This window comes from Patagioenas fasciata, chromosome W, assembly GCF_037038585.1.
Source record: "Patagioenas fasciata isolate bPatFas1 chromosome W, bPatFas1.hap1, whole genome shotgun sequence".
Lineage (NCBI taxonomy): Eukaryota > Metazoa > Chordata > Aves > Columbiformes > Columbidae > Patagioenas > Patagioenas fasciata.
In genome coordinates this window covers 4,652,961-4,672,219 of record NC_092559.1, presented here as the reverse complement: position 1 = coordinate 4,672,219, position 19,259 = coordinate 4,652,961, and the positions used below count along the sequence as shown (strand labels likewise).

The 19,259-nt window shown below is 40.7% G+C and overlaps 1 pseudogene; it reads left to right on the top strand.

The window, feature by feature from the left end:
* LOC136114489 (erbin-like) overlaps nucleotides 1–19,259 on the top strand; it is a 65,879-nt pseudogene that overhangs the window by 36,077 nt on the left and 10,543 nt on the right.

The window sequence follows — 19,259 nt, the reverse complement described above, 5'->3', positions numbered from 1 at the left end:
AGATGACGACGTTTCTCCCAGACGAGCCCCCAGTTCTGTAGGAAACAATTATTTTGCAAATATAATAGGCCCAGGCAGGATCTCTTGGCAAAGTATATTTTAATAACGATTTTGCAAGAGCGGGTGTTCTACCTAAAGGCAGGCACACCTAATAGGGCAAAAAGCCCCTGCTTATATCTCCCCAAAATCCCAGCCGCAATTTCCCTCCCCTGTTCCCTATTGGTTGGGTACTTCATGGTTTACAGACTATCCCGACACACACAATACCCTTCCCCTTATCAATCTATTTAAGATATGGATTCCTGGTACTTTGGCTGCACTTCCCCCTAAATTACAGGTATCGGTATGTATACAGGTGTCAGTACATATTCCACAAGAGACTGTGTATTACATTAAGAATTCATAGTCCGATGTCTCTCAGTCCTTCCCCCTGAATTAACTTGTAAATACATGTATCAATATGTATACAGGTATCAGTGTATATTCCAGGAAAAGACTGTGTTTTACATTAAGGATTCATAGTCTGGTGTCTCTTGGTCCTTCCCCCCTGCTGGGGTCAGGTGCCAGGTCCTCAGTTATGTAAAAACAACGTTTCTTTGTTAAATGTTCCTTACATCAGGGATACTGAATTCCTTATTTCCATGTAATAACCTGCTGGTAACTCTGTGGCAGTTGAAAACAAATATCTAAACTTCTCATGCCTCTAAGTTTATGCATTTTTTTTCATCTCAACATTGATTACACTTGTTGTATGTTACATCCAAGGGGAACAAACAGGTGGACTTTTTTAATGAATACTGTCATACATTGTTTGCTACACCTCAGTCAGGTTTGTCCTTCCTTTACTCCAAAGAACTGGCCAGTGTCACGGTTTCTCTTATCTTTTCCCCATACAGGCCATCAATTAAATCTGTCATGGTTTAATTGCAAGGCGACAATAAACTGTGGCAGATGCTCTCTGTTAATTCCCCCCACCCTCTACCCTCTTCACATAGGAGAAAAAGTCCTTGCTAAGGGAAGGTGATAGGAAGGAAAAATTGAGAGGGACTTCAAGTTGGAAAGGTTTAAAAAGGCTTTACTAATGCTACTAATAAATAGAGAAAATAATACAAAATATACAAAATATACAAAACCAATCCTGATTATCCCAGGATAGCATTTTTGCCTGATGCGGAGTTGGCATGACTCCAGCAGCTGCAGGGCAGGCACCTGAAAATCCTGGGTGGGACTTCACAACAAACCGGAATTGGATTCAGGGATGCAGGGTCTTAGTCCTTGGATCCCAGGCGGACAGGCAGGGTCCTCTTCAGATGCTGGCCATGGTCAAAGAGAGCGAGAACTTCGTGATCTCCCTCTTTTATAGGGTGTATGACGTGTATGGGATGGAATATTCAGTCAGTTTTAGTCACCTGTTGTGTCCGCCCCTCCTTGCAAATATGTCCCGTTATCAGTTAACCTTGGTTACCATAGTAATAAATCTAAACATGAACTGCTTCTGCACTTCATTGGTCATCTTATCAGTCTGCACCACAGTGTCCAAGAAAACATGTAGTTACTTAGAAGGAACTTAGAAGAACTTAGCTGAAAGGAAAAATCACTAAAAGATAAACTGGTCTTTTTTTTAACAAAACCAGGACAACCAGGTACTCAGTATCATGAGAAAGATGGTGCTTCGGTAGGTTCTACACATTAAATGTTCTGAAAGTTGTAAAAAAAAGTGCATACTGACAGACTGTTTTTGCATTCTGTGACACAGATTTTTGTAGCATTTGAAAGAGGAAGCATGCTTACGAGAAAAATGTTTCTACTTTAGGGAAAGGAAGCTTTTTCCCTTCAAAACATTAGTGAAAGCAATTGTTTTTTGAAGATGATAGGGATATAGGCCTGGTAGTAGGATACCGAATCAGTCACATAGCTGCTCTTGCAGCAGCTTTGTCAGTTACTCTCTTTCATAAATGCACCAAGTTCCATCTTATAGTTAGGAACTAGTGATTTTGAGCTGAAATGTATTCAGCATCGTTTTATTCCTCTGCTGCGAGGGTGAAAACTCATGGACTCCACACAATCCAATACGAATTCAAGCGAAGCCATTTATTACAGAAACAAGCCTCCTTATATATGCAGTTATTTCCTGATCACGGGTCCACGCTCCAAGCATGCATCAACTGATTGGATATTGTTCATGTTCACGAGCTGTCCACGTGCCCAAGTCTCACTGCTATATTCAGGGTGCTGTTTTTCAGCCTTTGAGCTGACCTTGAGATTCCTTTGGCTAGTTCAGAAATAAATCTCCATCTAATAGAAACCCATCCACACAACAACCTCAAGAAAATCCCTCAAATCTCCCACAATTCCCCTTTTTTGTTTTTGAACCAGCCAGGCCTTGTTTACAACGCGTGGAATCATCTTTGAAATACACTGTAGCATACAACATATGATTAACAACAACGATTACAGTTACATATAGTGTAGCTAAGCCTTACATAATAAAATCAAACAACCACCCACCTATTTCCAAGCTTTTAAACCATTTGTCAAACCATAATTCTACTATGAAAATCTTATTAGCGTGCTGTTTTAGTTTGTCTAAAGCACTATTAATAGATCCAGAATGATTAAACAAGTTAATACAACATCTTTCTCTTAAATTCATCACAACCATGTCCTTCCGATAACAGCAAAAACCTATGGCAACACGATTTTGAAGTGTAACATGCTTAATACCATCAACATCTACTATTAATTGAGTTAGTATCTCAGAAGTTAGATTAGCCTGTTTAAAAGACCAATAGCTTAACTTTGATATGTCTCCTAAAGCTTTACCAGCCGCTAGATTAGGGAGAAGGAGTGCAGTAGATACTATGGTAGGAATGTCTCATAATTTTACCTCATTTTTGCATTGACTATCTAAGTGTAATATCACCCTTTTGACTCTCCTGCTGTTTGTTCAAATTGCCATTCTCCACAGAAGGTACATCATCTGCTTGCTAACAGACTTCTAGACCACCAGGTCTGTGAGCATCCATAACACTGAATTAGGATCCATGGTTTACATCCGAAACAGTCCTCACAACTTATCTCCCTCCTGTCCATCTGCATCCGTTGCATCTTTGTTGAATCCACTTCAATCCTCGGCCTGTAATGACACAAGCATAACCTTTTCCCCAGGTTATCAATCGATGTGACCTTTTCCATTTACCATTAACTAATGATTTGACCATAACTAATGTAGGTTCTTTCTGATTTAGCATGGTTTTGGGTCACACTTGCAAAGTGTTTCATCACAGGGCAAATTTAGGGTGCACAACTTAGATATAAGTGATACAACACATACAATGCTTTTGACAATTGGTTTTGTGGTGTTTTCCCTACTTCTCCCCCCTTTTTGTTTAAAACAAAAACAAAAACAAAACAGTTCAGAATCAGATACTTCCACTGGACCTTGACTACGTACTCAGAATCACAAATCAAATTTAGAGGTTCCTCCTTAAAAAACTCTTAAGTAATGTAAAGCTGCGCCAAGTTCTGCTAATTGGGTTGAACCTTCAATAATTTTTACAGAATCATGTCAGTTGTTATCTTAACGCCAGACCACTACAGCTTTATGAGACTGCCCAGAACCATCAACAAAAACTGTGCAAGTATGTAGGATCAGACCAACTACAAGTATGGTCCGTGACCTGATGTTAAAGACTTGTAGGTTCTGCAGCAATTTACATTTAGGCATGCCAAAAGCTGTGCTGTTAAAAAAAATCAGCTAGTGCAATTTACAAGGATGTAGATTGCAAATAAAAAATCAAAATTAAATTTCACAAATGGTACATGTATGACAAAAGGATCACAGCCTATTAAGACTTCAATTAATTCCCTGCATTTCTTGATCAGAGTAACAATTGGTATATCAGTCTGTTAGCATTCTCATCATACTGTCCCACAATAGCCACAGCTTTTTCTATGTTGTAGCTATAAATAGACAAATCTGCAAGTCTGACTGTGAGGGTAACAGAGCACTGGAACAGGCTACCCAGGGAGGTTGTGTTTCAGATCTATCAGTGTAGTGTTTGCTTTATCGAAACATTGCCTGTTAATACTAGTGGAAATACAGCATTCGAAATTTCCTTGGAGATTTCTCACTTGCAGCAAGCAGATCTGCACCATCCAAGCCGCTTCTTGTAGGACATGCAACTAAACAGAATTCTCAGAAAATGTTATTTGAGCTTACAATTTTCATAATGAATCTTGACCCAAGAGAGGTATAGGGCTTTCTGGCAAATACAATAATTCATGTATTAAAACTTTGTTCCAAATTTGGCATTCTATTGGTCTCAAAAAACAACCTTTCTTTCATTCTCTCCCATGACCTCAAAAAGTAGCACAGTGAATTTACTAAGAAGTCTCTTACAACTAGTTACCACAGAATGAGTCTATTAAAAAAAAATTTTGGTTTAATTTCCCAGCTTCATTAGAACTATGGACCCACTGGAAATGCCTTTAAATTTCAATCCTCAGACTCCTTGATTCAGTATTACAGTTCTCTAGCAGTAACATTGCTGAGGGGGGAATAAAACCTCCCTCTCGCCCCATCTGAGATGGCAGAATCTCCAGCCCAGCATAAAAACAAATCAGTTCGATCTCCACATCAAACCAACCTGGCTGCACTCCACACCCAAATCAGTACCACTCTGATCCAGAGAAGCACTCAGCACTCCGACCCCCAAAAGCTGACCAGTGTGAAAAGACTGACCTCAGCAAGGAAGTAAAATGATGAGCTCTCTCCCCAGACGTGCCAAAACCTAGGAGACAAGACAGAAGCAAAAATAAACATCACCAACAACCCCTGATTCAAAGCTGAGAAGAAACACAGTGCCACAACAAGGATGGATGGCAATACTCCAGAGAAGAAAAAAAAAAAGGACAGAGCAGGGGGAGTAAAGCCCCCCTTTCTCTGCTTAGCAGCAGGAAAACAGGTTTTTTTCCTTCTTTTTTTTTTCTTCTTTCTTTTCTTGCTGCAGTTCAGCTGTACCAAGGCCACGCAGCTGGCGTAATCTCTGGTACGAAGTGGGAGGCTCTGAGAAACTCCTCAGTTACAATGAGCTGAGTTTTATACACAGTTCCAATTAGCTCAACACTTGTTACATTTCTCAGCCCCATTTACCTTTCACAATTTACAGATGTCAAAAACCAGTATATTAAGCATCAATGCATTATTCAATTTTCCTAGATCCAAATTAGTTCATATTCTAGCACCTTTTAAATACAACCTCATACAATACCAAGTTCACATCCATCATAGCATTTAGTTGTTTGTTTGTTTGTTTTTCTTTTCTTTTTTTTCTTTTCTTTTTTTCTGTTTTTTTTTTTTTTTTGCAAAGTAGAGTTTAACAATTTAAATTCTTTTCTGGTCTCAAAATTACTAGATAACAATATAAGCAATAACTCTAATGCGTAAGAATGCATCCTAAGGGGGAGCAAGGTGGAATTTTAGCAGTGGAACTGGTTCCCATTTTGTAATTATCTCCCCAAACAAAATTCTTTTGGTACCAAATATAAATATGCAAACTAAAATACTGAGCTCAGATATGAAAACCAAAGACAAAGTTCAAATATGCAGATAGATCAGAGTTACACTTATTCAAGACAATATCTCAATTTTTGCATTGCACCTTTGGGCCGCTTACTGCTCAGTCAGGTAGCGGTGCCGCTGGGTCTCCCTGACAAAACAGGTCAGTGAGCACTGGAGCCCAATTGGCACCTGCCCCCCCGCCACTGCAGCAAGCTGGACTGGGTAAGGCTTTTAATAGTGTCTCATCTGGTGTGCTACAACTGTTATCCCAACGGTAGGATTCTTTACTTGGTGTGCATACAAAAGAGCCAAATCCAGCACATGGAGATGAGACACAGCCTATCACACAGTTGCGCAAGTCTGGATATTGGAATAAAGCTAGCATTCTAGAAAGAAAAGTAACAGCTATTACACATAAAATCTTATCATCGCATTCACGCAGTAAGGAACTAAGTTAGCCATGATCTTCTGTATTATCACAAAACGCACTTTTTGAGTCAACGGATTCTCATGATTTAACAGTCTGTGAACTTACTGTACCATATAACAGACAAAGACTTACCAAACTATAACATGCTTAAACAGATACCTACAAAGAAAACAGGTTAATAAGGAAAACATCGTGCAGACTTCAGCAAGTTTACTGTGACCTGTGTGTTATCAGTTAACTCTCTCTCAGCTTGTTGAAGTTCGAACTGTTCCGCCTGTAAAACTGTCTGAAATGATTTAATGATCTCTTGTAGGGATTTATTTTGTCTTCTCGCCTTTAAAAACAACATTAATATCAACAAGGTGTTATACTTCAAGATTCTATTCTCCGGACACTTTTCCCAATCAATTAACTTATACAGCAGCCACCATTAATTACAATATTTTACAAGATCTTCCTTCCTCCTATTTCCAAGTGCTTTCCTATGTTTTAAAACATCTCCCAATACCGATTTCTTAGGAACATGACTGAAAACAGTAATTTCTGACCCCATCTCGTAAGTAAAAAGCTTGGGAAGAGGGAGGGAGGAGGGGAAAACACAGGGCTGCTTGCAGTGCGAGTGGGAAAAATGGGGAGAAAGTTTTTTGGTGTACTTATACCACAAAGAAACAATTCTAACAACAACCAGTAAAACAATTAATTCACATTCCTGACAAGCTGCTTGATTTTCAGAGGGGCAATACACAGAAGCACATAATATGTACTGCAAAACCCGCAGATAACACGTTGAAAGCAAACATTAGCATTCTCTACTGATAATTTCAACACCAGTGCTTCCTTGACTTCTAAGTTTTCAACCTGCTTATTGATAGCCTCTTGAAGATGGTCAATAAATTGCATGTAATTCTCACTGGGACCCTGATAGTTATAAAAGCTTTGGCTGCTTTGTTGGTTTCAGACACCTCTACTATAGCTTGATATGCAAGGTCTGTTGACTGCCTCAGGATTTCAGAAACTATAACTGTTACATTGCATAGGTCTAATTTTGCTTGAGTCTTTCATGGTTTTTATCTGATCTCGGGGAAACATGTACACATACTCTTTTTCCTGTTAACTTTTGAAGAAAATGCTGCAAACCCCATCCTCATCCGAGTCATCAGCGAACGCGGACTTGAGCGGTACTGGAGAATCATTAGTAACAGGGGGGTTCGGAACAGTGCACATTCTCACCAATACTTTCTAGCATCAGAATTATTCGTATAAACTGAGTCCCCAGGCGTACCCCCTTTCCCGTCATGATCATCATGACTGCATTGCTGACTGTTGGATTCACTCGGTATTAGCTGATCTAATCTTTCACATAGTTCTGTTGTCCAGTTCTTATCCAGTGACTCCTTCTGCTCTCTCGTGGAAGTTGGAGGGTTAAAAGATGTTAAAGGCAGATAAAAATTGGTAAAAGGACTGATAGTACACTTGTTAACGACCTTAGCATTCTCAGCTTTCACAGGTTCTTTGGGCAAATCATCCGACTCCAATCCTCTGGACTTGCTGTTCTCACCAGGGTTGGGCAATGGTACAGGAGACCACCCACTCGGCATTTTTCCTCCCCCCGCCCCGGACTGCTGAACTATCGGGGGTGCCGAAAGCACAGCAGGGGATTGAATAGGGAGGGTATCAAAGACACGAACCGGGTAAACTTCACAGTGACTTTCAGGATACTTATCAGGCTGCAACGCTGCAAAAATTCTGGCAGCAGCAGAGCGTTCAGCCTTAAGATCTTTTAAGGTAGTGATTATAAGCTTCCATGTAGTTACTAATGATTTAGCTTCTTTATCTCCATTGCTGACTTTATCCCATGATTTCTGCCCTATATCATCCCAAAATTCAAGTTTAAGTCTTTTCAGGTTTTAATTGCTTCACTGTAGTAATTATAAGTTTCCAGGTGGTTACAAGGCCGAGAATATATTTTTCACTGTGACTAATTGCCTTCCACAGCACAGTTCCCACTTTTTCCCAAGTCTCTATTTGAAAAACTCCTAACAGGTCAGCAGGAAACCCATTGCCTCTGCACCAAATTAATAGTCTTTTGAGGTTACTCTCCTCATACTTCACCCCTCTCTTAGAGAGAATATGCGAGAGGAGCCGCAGTATTTCTTCTTCTTCTTTAGAAATATTCTGCCCCATGTCCTCTCGCCCCCAGCTGCTCACCTCTTTGGGTGTCCGTTGCAACGATATCGGATCCTTTATCCCTCCTCTGTTGCTTCTGTAGCGATCAATCAGGAGTCACGCAGTCCATAGACTGCGTCCCGGTCACGGTCCAGTCGAGTCGTTCCAGCTGGGGCTCGCTCCCCGCAGCAGTCATCCCCCTTCCATAAATTCACCTTATGGATCACGTCGGAATCACCACTTGCGAGGGCGAAAACTCATGGACTCCACACAACCCAATATGAATTCAAGCAAAGCCATTTATTACAGAAACAAGCCTCCTTATATATGCAGTTATTTCCTGGTCACGTGTCCACACTCCAAACATGCATTAGCTGATTGGATATTGTTCATGTTCACGAGCTGTCCATGCGCCGGAGTCTCACTGCTGTTTTTCAAGGTGCTGTTTTTCAGCCTTTGAGCTGACCTTGAGATTCCTTTGGCTAGTTCAGAAATAAATCTCCATCTAATAGAAACCCATCCACACAACAACCTCAAGAAAATCCCTCAAATCTCCCACATTCTGCCCTTGTTGTTCTTGAAGATAAATAACTTCTGTTCCTTTTGGAATTTACCCCCAATGTAAACTTAAATGTATCAACCCAAGTTACACTTGTTCTTTTTTTTTTTTTTTACTAGACTAGGCAAGCCAAGATCATTCAATCTTTTCTCACAGCATAGCTCTCCATTCCTAAGTTTGTCATAGTAATATTACTCTGTAGCTGTTTCAGTTTGAGCTTTCATCTGCAAAACCAATACCCAGCTAATCAGTCTGGAGCATCCACTGGTTCAGTGATAACTTTCTGACTTGAACTCCACTGGAGGTTCTCTCCAGTGGTGGAACAGAGACTGCATCTGCTTACTCCAAGTAGGTTCTTGCAGTTGAAGTTAGTACCAGTTGGTCAGTGACAATGCGAGTCTACCTATGCTGCTTCTTAAAGATAGCTCAGTGGCAATATTACTAAATTCCGTTGACTTGCACTACGAATGCACTACACAGTTGCTGTGTTATGTTGCTTGTTTAGTTTTTCCCTTTATTGTTTAGTGGGCAACAGTTGAGATAGTGTTTACTTAACATTTTAAGCACCTATAAAAAATGCTCAGCACAATAAAGCTGGTTTTCTTTTAGCAGGAATCAGAACTCTCCTCTGATGAAGAGATGAAAATGGCAGAAATGCAACCACCACTGACAGAAACCTCCATAAATCAACCAAAAGTGATAGCTCTTCACAATAATAAAAAAGGTTAGATACCATAGAAGACCCAATAGAAGTGGTGCGCTATTCTGATAATTTCATGACTCAAAATGGCAAGTTTTTTTCTAATTGAGTTATGTAAAAGTAGATTTTTGTGTTTTAAGATACATAATAAATTCTCTAGTTAAGTAATGAAAGCAGAAAAAAATTCTGCATTATCTTATACTTGAGTGTGTGGTAGAGAAAGCTGTGTTCACAACCTAATTTTCTTGATTCTTGTCATTAGTTTAAAAGTGGAGGGGGAAAGGAGATGCTTGTGTTTTGGGGGACTGTTAGCTTGAATGCACTCTTGATACGTTTAAGAAAAGGATTGCAGAAAGTGGTATTTTCCTTGGAAATATTCCATATTCTTTTGGCAGCAATATCACTTGTTTAAATCTCTCAGAGAAACTGTGCTCTCTTCCTAAGGTTTAAGAATAAACTTCTCTTGTGGCAACTTCTTCACCAGAGTCACTTTACTCTTATTTTTTTCTTCTTTCCTCTCACAGGAAACTTCAGAACTAAGTTTTATATTCTCTGAAAGCTAATTTCAGTCGGGGTAACCGTTTACTTAAGAGTAAGGAATGACCTAGGATTCAGAGAACACAAAATTTAACAGTTAAAGAGCAAATTGTATTTTGCTTCATATGATATCCTAGTCCAGTACTTTCCAGGACAAAAGACTTTTCTGGTCATTACATGTAAAAGGGTTAAGATTTAGTGAGGATGAAGGAAAACCACATGGAGGTAGCAAGAAGAGTCTGCGGAGGATTACATGCAGGTGAAAAGACTGATGTTTATCAATGCTGTATTTGGGGTTTTATGCCTAGCTAAAGTACTAAGTCAAAACTTCTTTCTTGTCTCTGGAGACATAAATTAATTTCACAAAATCTATGCTTTTGGCACCTGTAACCATGTCTTGAAGTAAAAATTTGAATGTATTTGTTTGTACACTTGTTTGGCCATGTCAAAATCATGGCTGACTTGAAGTCCTGCAGGTAATGATTTTTTTTATATGGATGTAGGATCTAAGTATGTATGCATTATACAAAAATCAATGTACACAGGTGTAAATGACTCTGTCCTAAGTGATCTGCAAAGCATGGGAATGCATTGATTCCAACTCTGCAGAAGAACATTTTTCTTTCCTTTTTTTTTTTCTTTACATTTATAAAACTATAAAAAAATTTTATCCAGTGATCTAGGTCTTTCCAGACTGTTTGGTCTAATAAATGGCTATTTAACAATGACAGAATGTTCAAAAGCAGGAACTGTGTACACTTTTAAAATCCTGCATGTGAAGCAGTGTACTTCATATTCATAAGGGCCGATAGACTCATGTGATTCAAAACTTTGGAATCATTGCAAAAACAGAAATATGATTTGAAAAATATTTTGGGGAAACCCTACATAATGTAGTGCACTAGCTTATGCCAAGGAAACTTGGAATAAGGCAACAAGTTAAATTTCATTAACAGGTGAGGGCTGTTTACATTGAGACAAATACAGGTTGTTTCAGAAAGATGGACCCAATTTGTGAAATATATTGCTTTGAAATTGGGTCCATATTTTTGAAACACCCTGTATTTAAAAAATAGGAACTATTGTCAACAGTCCTTTGTAAGTTTATAAAAAGTTTGCAAAGGTGTTAGCTTGTGTGAGGTGTGAGCAGGTGCAAGATCTGCTCGACATGGTTGTGAAACTTAAGGAGGAGGTTGAGACACTGAGGTCCATCAGGGAGTGCGAAAGGGAGATCGACTGGTGGAGTAACACCCTGACGTCTCAGTCAGAAAGGCCCCAGGGAGGTACCCCCGAAAAGGAGATGGACCTCCTTCCCTCTTGAACAGAGGCGGAAGTCCTGAGACAGCCCCACCCTTGTCGCTGTCGGGCAGAGGTAGGTGACCTAAAAGACGACAAGGGCTGGAAGCGTATTTCAGTTCGGCATCACGGGCAGCCCCCCTCCCTGCCTACTTTGCCTTCCCAGGTGCCCCTACGTAATAGGTTTGAGGCCCTGGATCTTGAAGAAGAGGTAGGTGAGGCGGTGGTGCCAAACCTGACTACAAGATCACATAGGAAGAGGCGGTTGACTTCACAACTTAAGACTGCCTCTGATAAGAAAGAAAGAAGGGTGATTGTAACAGGAAATTCCCTTCTGAAAGGAACAGAGGGCCCAATATGCAGGGTTGACCCTCATCTTAGGGAAGTCTGTAGTCTACCTGGAGCCCGGATCAAGGATATCGCTAGAGAGCTCCCCAGACTGGTGCACCTGACAGACTACTACCCGCTGCTGGTCTTCCAGACAGATGGGGAGGAAGCTGCTTCCCGTAGTCTGAGGGGAATGAAGAACGATTTCAAGGTCTTGGGAAGGATGGTGAAAGACTCAGGGGCTCAAGTGATCTTCTCTTCGCTCCTTCCCTCTTCAAGTGATGATGTGGGGCGGAACAGGAAAATTCAGTCTCTAAATGGTTGGCTCCAAGACTGGTGCTACAGGCAGGGCTTTGGATTTTTTTATAATGGCTGGTTTTATAAGACTCCAGTCCTGACAGTGTTACGCGGGAAAGGTTTATCTTGCAGGGGCAAAAGGATGCTGGGGCAGGAATAAGCTTGGCTCATTTGGAGAGCTTTAAACTAGGCTTGAAGGGGGATGGAGTGGTAGCTGGGCTTGTCCCAGTGGGGCAGCATTCTAAAACGGATGAGGACCGGGTGGCCTCCTGTGCCCCTAGGGAGAAATTGGTGTGCTCTGCTCGCTCCCTGAAATGCCTGTACACCAATGCGTGCAGCATGGGGAATAAGCAGGAGGAGTTAGAATCCTATGTTTGATCGGGCGATTATGATCTGGTGGCAAATACAGAAACATGGTGGGACAGTTCACATGACTAGAATGTGGTCATGGATGGCTATGCCCTTTTCAGGAAAGACAGGCCAACCAGGCGTGGTGGTGGAGTTGGTCTCTATGTGAGAGAGCAACTGCAATGTACTAAATTCTTCCCAGGAGCGGATGAGGAACGAGTTGAGAGTGTATGGGTCAGGATCAAGGGACAGGCTGGCAGGGGTGATACTGTTGTAGGTGTCTATTATAGGCCACCAGATCAGGCTGAGGAAGTTGATGAGGCCTTCTATGCGCAGCTGAGAGTGGCCTCACAGTCACAGGCCCTGGTTGTTGTGGGTGATTTTAACTTCCCTGATGTTTGCTGGAAGGACCATTCAGCCAGCCAACCACAGTCCAGGAGGTTCCTCCAGTGCATTGATGATAACTTCCTCATGCAGATGATGGAGGAGCCGACTAGGAGAGGTGCACTGCTGGATCTCATCCTCACTAACAAGGAGGGTCTGGTCAAAGCGGGAAAAAGTTGAGGGCTGCCTGGGTTGCAGTGACCACGAGATGGTGGAGTTCAGCATCTCGTGTGGCAGGAACAGAATAGCAAGTAGAATTGCAACCCTGGACTTTAGCAGGGCTAACTTCGGCCTTTTCAAGCAATTGCTAGGGGAAATCCCATGGGCAAGACTGCTTGAAGGAAAAGGGGCCCAAGAGAGCTGGATTGCATTCAGAGATTGCTTCTTCCATGCTCAGGATCAGAGCATCCCCACACGTAGGAAGTCGAGGAAGGGAGCCAGGAGGCCTGTGTGGTTGAATAGGGATCTGTTGGGTATGCTCAAGCAGAAGAGGAGAGTTTACAGGTCATGGAAGCAGGGGCTGGCCACTTGGGAGGAATATAAGACTGCTGTTAGAGGATGTAGGAAGGCAGCTAGGATAGCCAAGGCCTCCTTAGAATTACAGCTGGCGAGAGGGGTCAAGGACAGCAAAAAGAACTTTTTCAAATACATAGCAGATAAAACTAATACCAGAGGCAATGTAGGCCCACTGATGAATGAGGTGGGTGCCCTGGTGGCAGAAGACACAGAGAAACCAGAATTACTGAATGCCTTCTTTGTCTCTGTCTACTCTGCTGGAGGCTGTCCTGGGGAGCCCCGTACCCCTGAGACCCCGGATGAAACCAGGTCAATGGAGGAGTTTGCTTTAGTCGATGAGGACTGGGTTAGGGAGCAATTAAATAGTCTGGACATCCATAAATCCATGGGTCCACATGGTATGCATCCGCGGGTGCTGAGGGAGCTGGCTGAAGTCATTGCTGGACCACTCTCCATCATTTTTGCCAAGTCTTGGGAAACGGGAGAGGTGCCCGAGGATTGGAGGAAAGCAAATGTCACTCCAGTCTTCAAAAAGGGCAAGAAGGAGGACCCGGATAATTATAGATCGGTCAGCCTCACCTCTGTCCCTGGGAAAGTAATGGAACAACTTATCCTTGGTGTCATCTCAAGGCATATCAGGGATAAGAGGGTCATTAGGGGCAGTCAGCATGGCTTTACCAAGGGTAAGTCATGCTTGACCAACCTCATAGCCTTTTATGAGAATGTAACAAGGTGGATGGATGATGGCAGGGCAGTGGATGTGGTCTACCTTGACTTCAGTAAAGCCTTTGACACAGTCCCTCACAGCATCCTCACAGCTAAATTGAGGAGGTGTGGTCTAGACAATAGAGTAGTGAGGTGGGTTGCAAACTGGCTTAAAGAGAGAAGCCAGAGAGTGGTGGTCAATGGTGCGGAGTCCAGTTGGAGGCCAGTATCTAGTGGAGTGCCTCAGGGGTCAGTACTGGGGCCAATATTATTCAATATATTCATTAACGATTTAGACGAGGGAATTGAGTGTACTATCAGCAAGTTTGCTGATGACACTAAGCTGGGAGGAGTGGCTGACACGCCAGAAGGCTGTGCTGCCATCCAGCGGGACCTGGACAGGCTGGAGAGTTGGGCGGGGAATAACCTGATGAAATTTAACAAGGGAAAGTGTAGAGTCCTGCATCTGGGCAGGAACAACCCCAGGTTCCAGTATAGGTTGGGGAATGACCTATTAGAGAGCAGTGTAGGGGAAAGGGACCTGGGGGTCCTGGTGGACAACAGGATGACCATGAACCAGCACTGTGCCCTTGTGGCCAGGAAGGCCAATGGCATCCTGGGATTTATTACAAGGGGGGTGGTCAGTAGATCGAGAGAGGTCCTCCTTCCCCTCTACTCCACCCTGGTGAGACCCCATCTGGAATATTGTGTCCAGTTCCGGGCCTCTCAGTTCAAGAAGGACAGGGAACTGCTGGAGAGGGTCCAGCGTAGGGCAACAAAGATGATTAAGGGAGTGGAGCACCTCCATTATGAAGAAAGACTGAGGGAGCTGGGTCTCTTTAGTTTGGAGAAGAGGAGACTGAGGGGTGACCTTATTAATGTTTATAAGTATATAAAGGGTGAGTGCCACGAGGATGGAGCCAGGCTCTTCTCAGTGGCAAACAATGATAGGACAAGGAGTAATGGGATCAAACTGGAACACAAGAGGTTCCACTTAAATTTGAGAAAAAACTTCTTCTCAGTGAGGGTAACAGAGCACTGGAACAGGCTACCCAGGGAGGTTGTGGAGTCTCCTTCCCTGGAGACATTCAAAGCCTGCCTGGACATGTTCCTGTGCGACCTCACCTAGGCATTCCTGCTCCAGCAGGGGGATTGGACTAGATGATCTTTCGAGGTCCCTTCCAATCCCAAACATACTGTGATGCTGTGATACTGTGTTGTTAGTTTCCTGTAATAAATATTACTGAAGAACGAGGTACAATTTCTAAACACTGCAACACATTGCATACATCTGTTTAATAGCCATGTAACTAAATTGGTAAATTTTTATTTCAGATTTTTCAAAAGATGCTGATTCCTTATCAGATGAAGCTACCCACAATAGCAATCAAAATAACAGCAACTGTTGCTCTCCTCCTCAGATGTCAGATTATGTTTCCCTAAATACTGATAGTAGCCAAGATATTTCTCTCTGTTCTCCAGACAAAGAAGTACATGCTGCTGTCTTATCCAAGATCAGGTTTGTAAAATACTGTATACCACTGAGCAAATGGTCATACCTTTAATTCATTAATGATTCCTTTATCATGGACTTACAGGTTATCTTTTTGTGGTTCTAGTTAAAACGTGCCTTTTTTTTTTAAATTCATCAATAGAAACAAGACATTTGTTCAAAATTGTCATGGAACTTGCAAGTATTTGATAAAAAAATGAGTTATTGTCATGTTGTACTTTTTGACACTTTTAAACTGACTTTAAAAATTGCTGTTGAATTTAATTAAACTTCTGAAATCAGAATATGATCATGTAATTCATGACAGAAACAAGAGTTGCCAAAATGAGCCCTCTATAGAATATATTTTTGTAATGGTAAGATAGCAAATCATAAATTTGGTTGTATACTGGTGTTTGTCCTATACTGTGTGTACAGTATGGCTGTGTTGCATGTCACTTATTAATTTTTTTAAAACAGTTCTTAAAGGAAAATGTTGGTTCCTTTTGGAATTTCTTTAAAGATTCATATTTTTTTCCAGGCGAGAAGATGAAAATTTGAATAATCTTTTGCAAAATGGAGGTCGATTGAGCATTACAGTAGAAAAAAAAATAAACGTGCAAGAGAAGGTTACAAATTTGTCTGAATACGAATTAAGCATTGAAGAAAGATTAGGCCTCATAAGAAAAGATGTTGATCTAAGCACTCCTACAGAGGGGTCTCACAAATCAGACCAAATAAACATGAATATCAATAGACTGGTTAATGAAGAGGCAGTGCCAGTTCCTGTAGAAAGGTTACAAACACAGGAAACAATTTGAGTAAAGAGCTTTTTGAAAAACAATATGAAAGGAGAAAGTGAGTACTTGGAAAATGGAAATAAATATCCTATAAATAAAGTAAATGGACATCCTGAGGAAGCAGTACAGTCTCCCAGTAAAGACAAACTAATGAGAAGCACTACAGTTGATGGTGATTCTTCTGCTGAGCTGTCTGTTTCAAGGAGCACTGAAGATGTGTCCCCACAGAAAAGTGGTCCTGTGATAAAATCTCACAGCATCATCAGTATGGACACTGGTCTGAAAATCTACGATATTGTCAGTGAGAATGGATCTCAACAGCCAAACTCAGTGGTAAAATCAGCATCCAATAGTGCGAATGGAAAAACCATAGTCCGAAGTAAATCAACTACTCTTCTGTATGATCAGTCTTTGCAGGTTTTTCCTGGACTGTCATTGTCATCTGATTTATTGTCTTCTGCAAAAACTGTGTTCAAGTTTGACTCAAATCACAATCCCGAAGATGCTAATGTAGTGAGAGGATCAGTGACAAGTGGTGCACAGGTGTACTGCACTCCCCAGTATAATATTCAGTGCAGCAGCAGTGCAACAATGAAAGACATCTTGTGGCTCCAGAAACAAAACATCCAAACAGAACAAGGCAGCTTACCTCCTTCACATCTGCTTAAGTCTAACAGAACAGAAATCCCCAGCTATGTAAAGCATTCTGCCAATATGAATTTATCCAATCGTAACAATGTCCAAGCCAGCACTGTATATAACACTCAGCAACAGATGGCTGGGAGACACATAGATGTGTGGGCTATTCCACCAAATGATAGACTGCTCCCAGGAGGAACCAGACACACTCTTCAAAGGCAGAGCAGTGTATGCTCTACAGCTTCTATAAATGTTTGGCATACTGGACCTTCAAGGCAGGTCTGGGTTCCTGAAGGGGACTACTTAACATACAGAGACTTGCATTCAGTGGGAAGAGTTCCACCAGTAATCTGGGCAACAGAGACCTCTTTCTGCAGGGACATATAGCATTGATGATCCAAAAGTACCCTGACCACAGAGTGCTCAGCCATCAGTGAATGAAACACCAGAAAGAACTATGTCAGTTAGTGACTTTAATTACTCATGGACTAGCCCTTCAAAGAGATCAAACCCAAGGGTTAACTCTGACCACTCTTTATCAGACCCTCCAGGGAAAAGTAAAGTCTCTCATGATTGGAGGGAACAGGTACTGCGATATATTGAGGCTAAAAAGCTAGAAAAGATAAAAATAATATTAAAAAAAAATTTCTAACTTTCTGTTATCTAGATATGGAATAAGTTAAATATTCTGTGTTTTGAACTGCTTTTAATTACCAGTGAAAATGTACTTCCGATACTGCCTTAAAAAGGATAAACATGTTTGTGCTGAATATGTGAGAAACAGTCAAATGGTAGACTACAAATGAACTTCTCCCCCAAAGAAAAAAAGTCCCTGTTGTTTTTTCATCATACTTACCAACTTAGTCCAATTACTTGAGAATACATTAAATAATGCCATATTGACCTGCTGGACTGCAAGGCCAGCTCTTTTAGGCCAAGTCATTTTTATTGTTGTAACATTGTATTCATATACTAAAATATTCTCTTACACTTCTTTTGACCTTTCTGTTTTGCCTTTTTTCCCTATTTTTTCAATTTAAGAACAAGGAAAAGAAAGTCAGTAAAATGTATTTGGAAGTATAGCTCTACAGCTTCAGTTGCTGAAGAATTAAAAAGCCATAATTAACATATATTTGCCTCCAAGCCAGTTGTCTTTTGAAGTTGGATATTTGACAGATTGTTGAATGAATATTTATTGCTGTGAGATGAGGACACTTAAAAATCTTGTTCATTTCAGGAAATCACAGGAGGTTTTGGTATAAATAGAGATGATGAAAAGGATTCTTGCCACCAAGAATTTGAGCTGATACATAGAGCTGAACAATTATATATCTTCAAAGAATTTGAGACTGGAAGAGTGTAATCTACGGTGTCCAGCAAAACCAATTTAAAATATCATCACTAAATATTGGGCAGAATGTCATTACTTGATCCTATTTCCTTGGAGGGGAAGTAAAGCAGCCAAAATACATTTTGATTATGCCTGCTAGATGGATTTTCTTTTTCTTTTGCAAGAACATAGTTTGGTTTGTGATTATTATGCTAAATACTTTGATATCTTTGATAGTTAAAGAAATTTAATGGGAGATGACTGAAAAAATTACTTTTAACTATGATTTTTCTTTGGAAATACAAGTATTTGGAGGGATGGGTTTGGTTTTGTTTGTTTTAGGTTGCATAACTTCTGCTGATAGAAAGGGTTGGCTTTTGTTTTTTTTTAAAGAGGCCTGTACAACAGCCACATCTGTTCTTCTGATCCATTTTGAGTCAAGTACAACATAAAATATTTTAAGACTTTCACAATACTGTGCTGCAGTGTGGGGACCCTTTGTCCCATGAGGCAATCACAAACCATACCATGTTCCAACCCTAACAGTGCATTCTTTGATATTCTCTTCTCCTTGATGCACAAATCAAATCTTACATGAAACAATAGAGAAGTAAAAATCCTAGCAATACTTGAATGGAGGGGAAAACAAAACTTCAGTGTACTGCTAATGCAATTTGTTTATAGCTCCTTCCTATATCATCTACATTTGATGTTAGAAATGTTGTTTAATACATCGGTGAGATCTGTTCAGATACTGTAGCAGTGTAGTCACCTTGACTGAAGTGAAATTGATTGCCTGACTTGATTCCTTTTATATCTGTCCATATTTTCTATCATGCTTTATGTGTAAACTTTAATTTTTGTTTCCTACTGGAATGATATGGAATAGCTGTTATTGAATTCTTAGCTGTGCATCTAATTTAGCAGATCTTTAGAAGTCTGTTTTGTATGTGTGTATTTCTTTTGTTCTGTCCTTGAAGAGTTTTAAAGTAGCTTTTATTTAGCAACCTGAGACTTATTTATGGGTTTAAAAGTGAATGTGTATGTAATTGTCTACTTTATATTCTCCAGAATATGACTAATATTTTTTTTTAAATCTGGACTGTGAAAAATATAGATATGATGCAATATAGCAGATGACCAATATGATAATGTGGAAAAGTTAAGGAT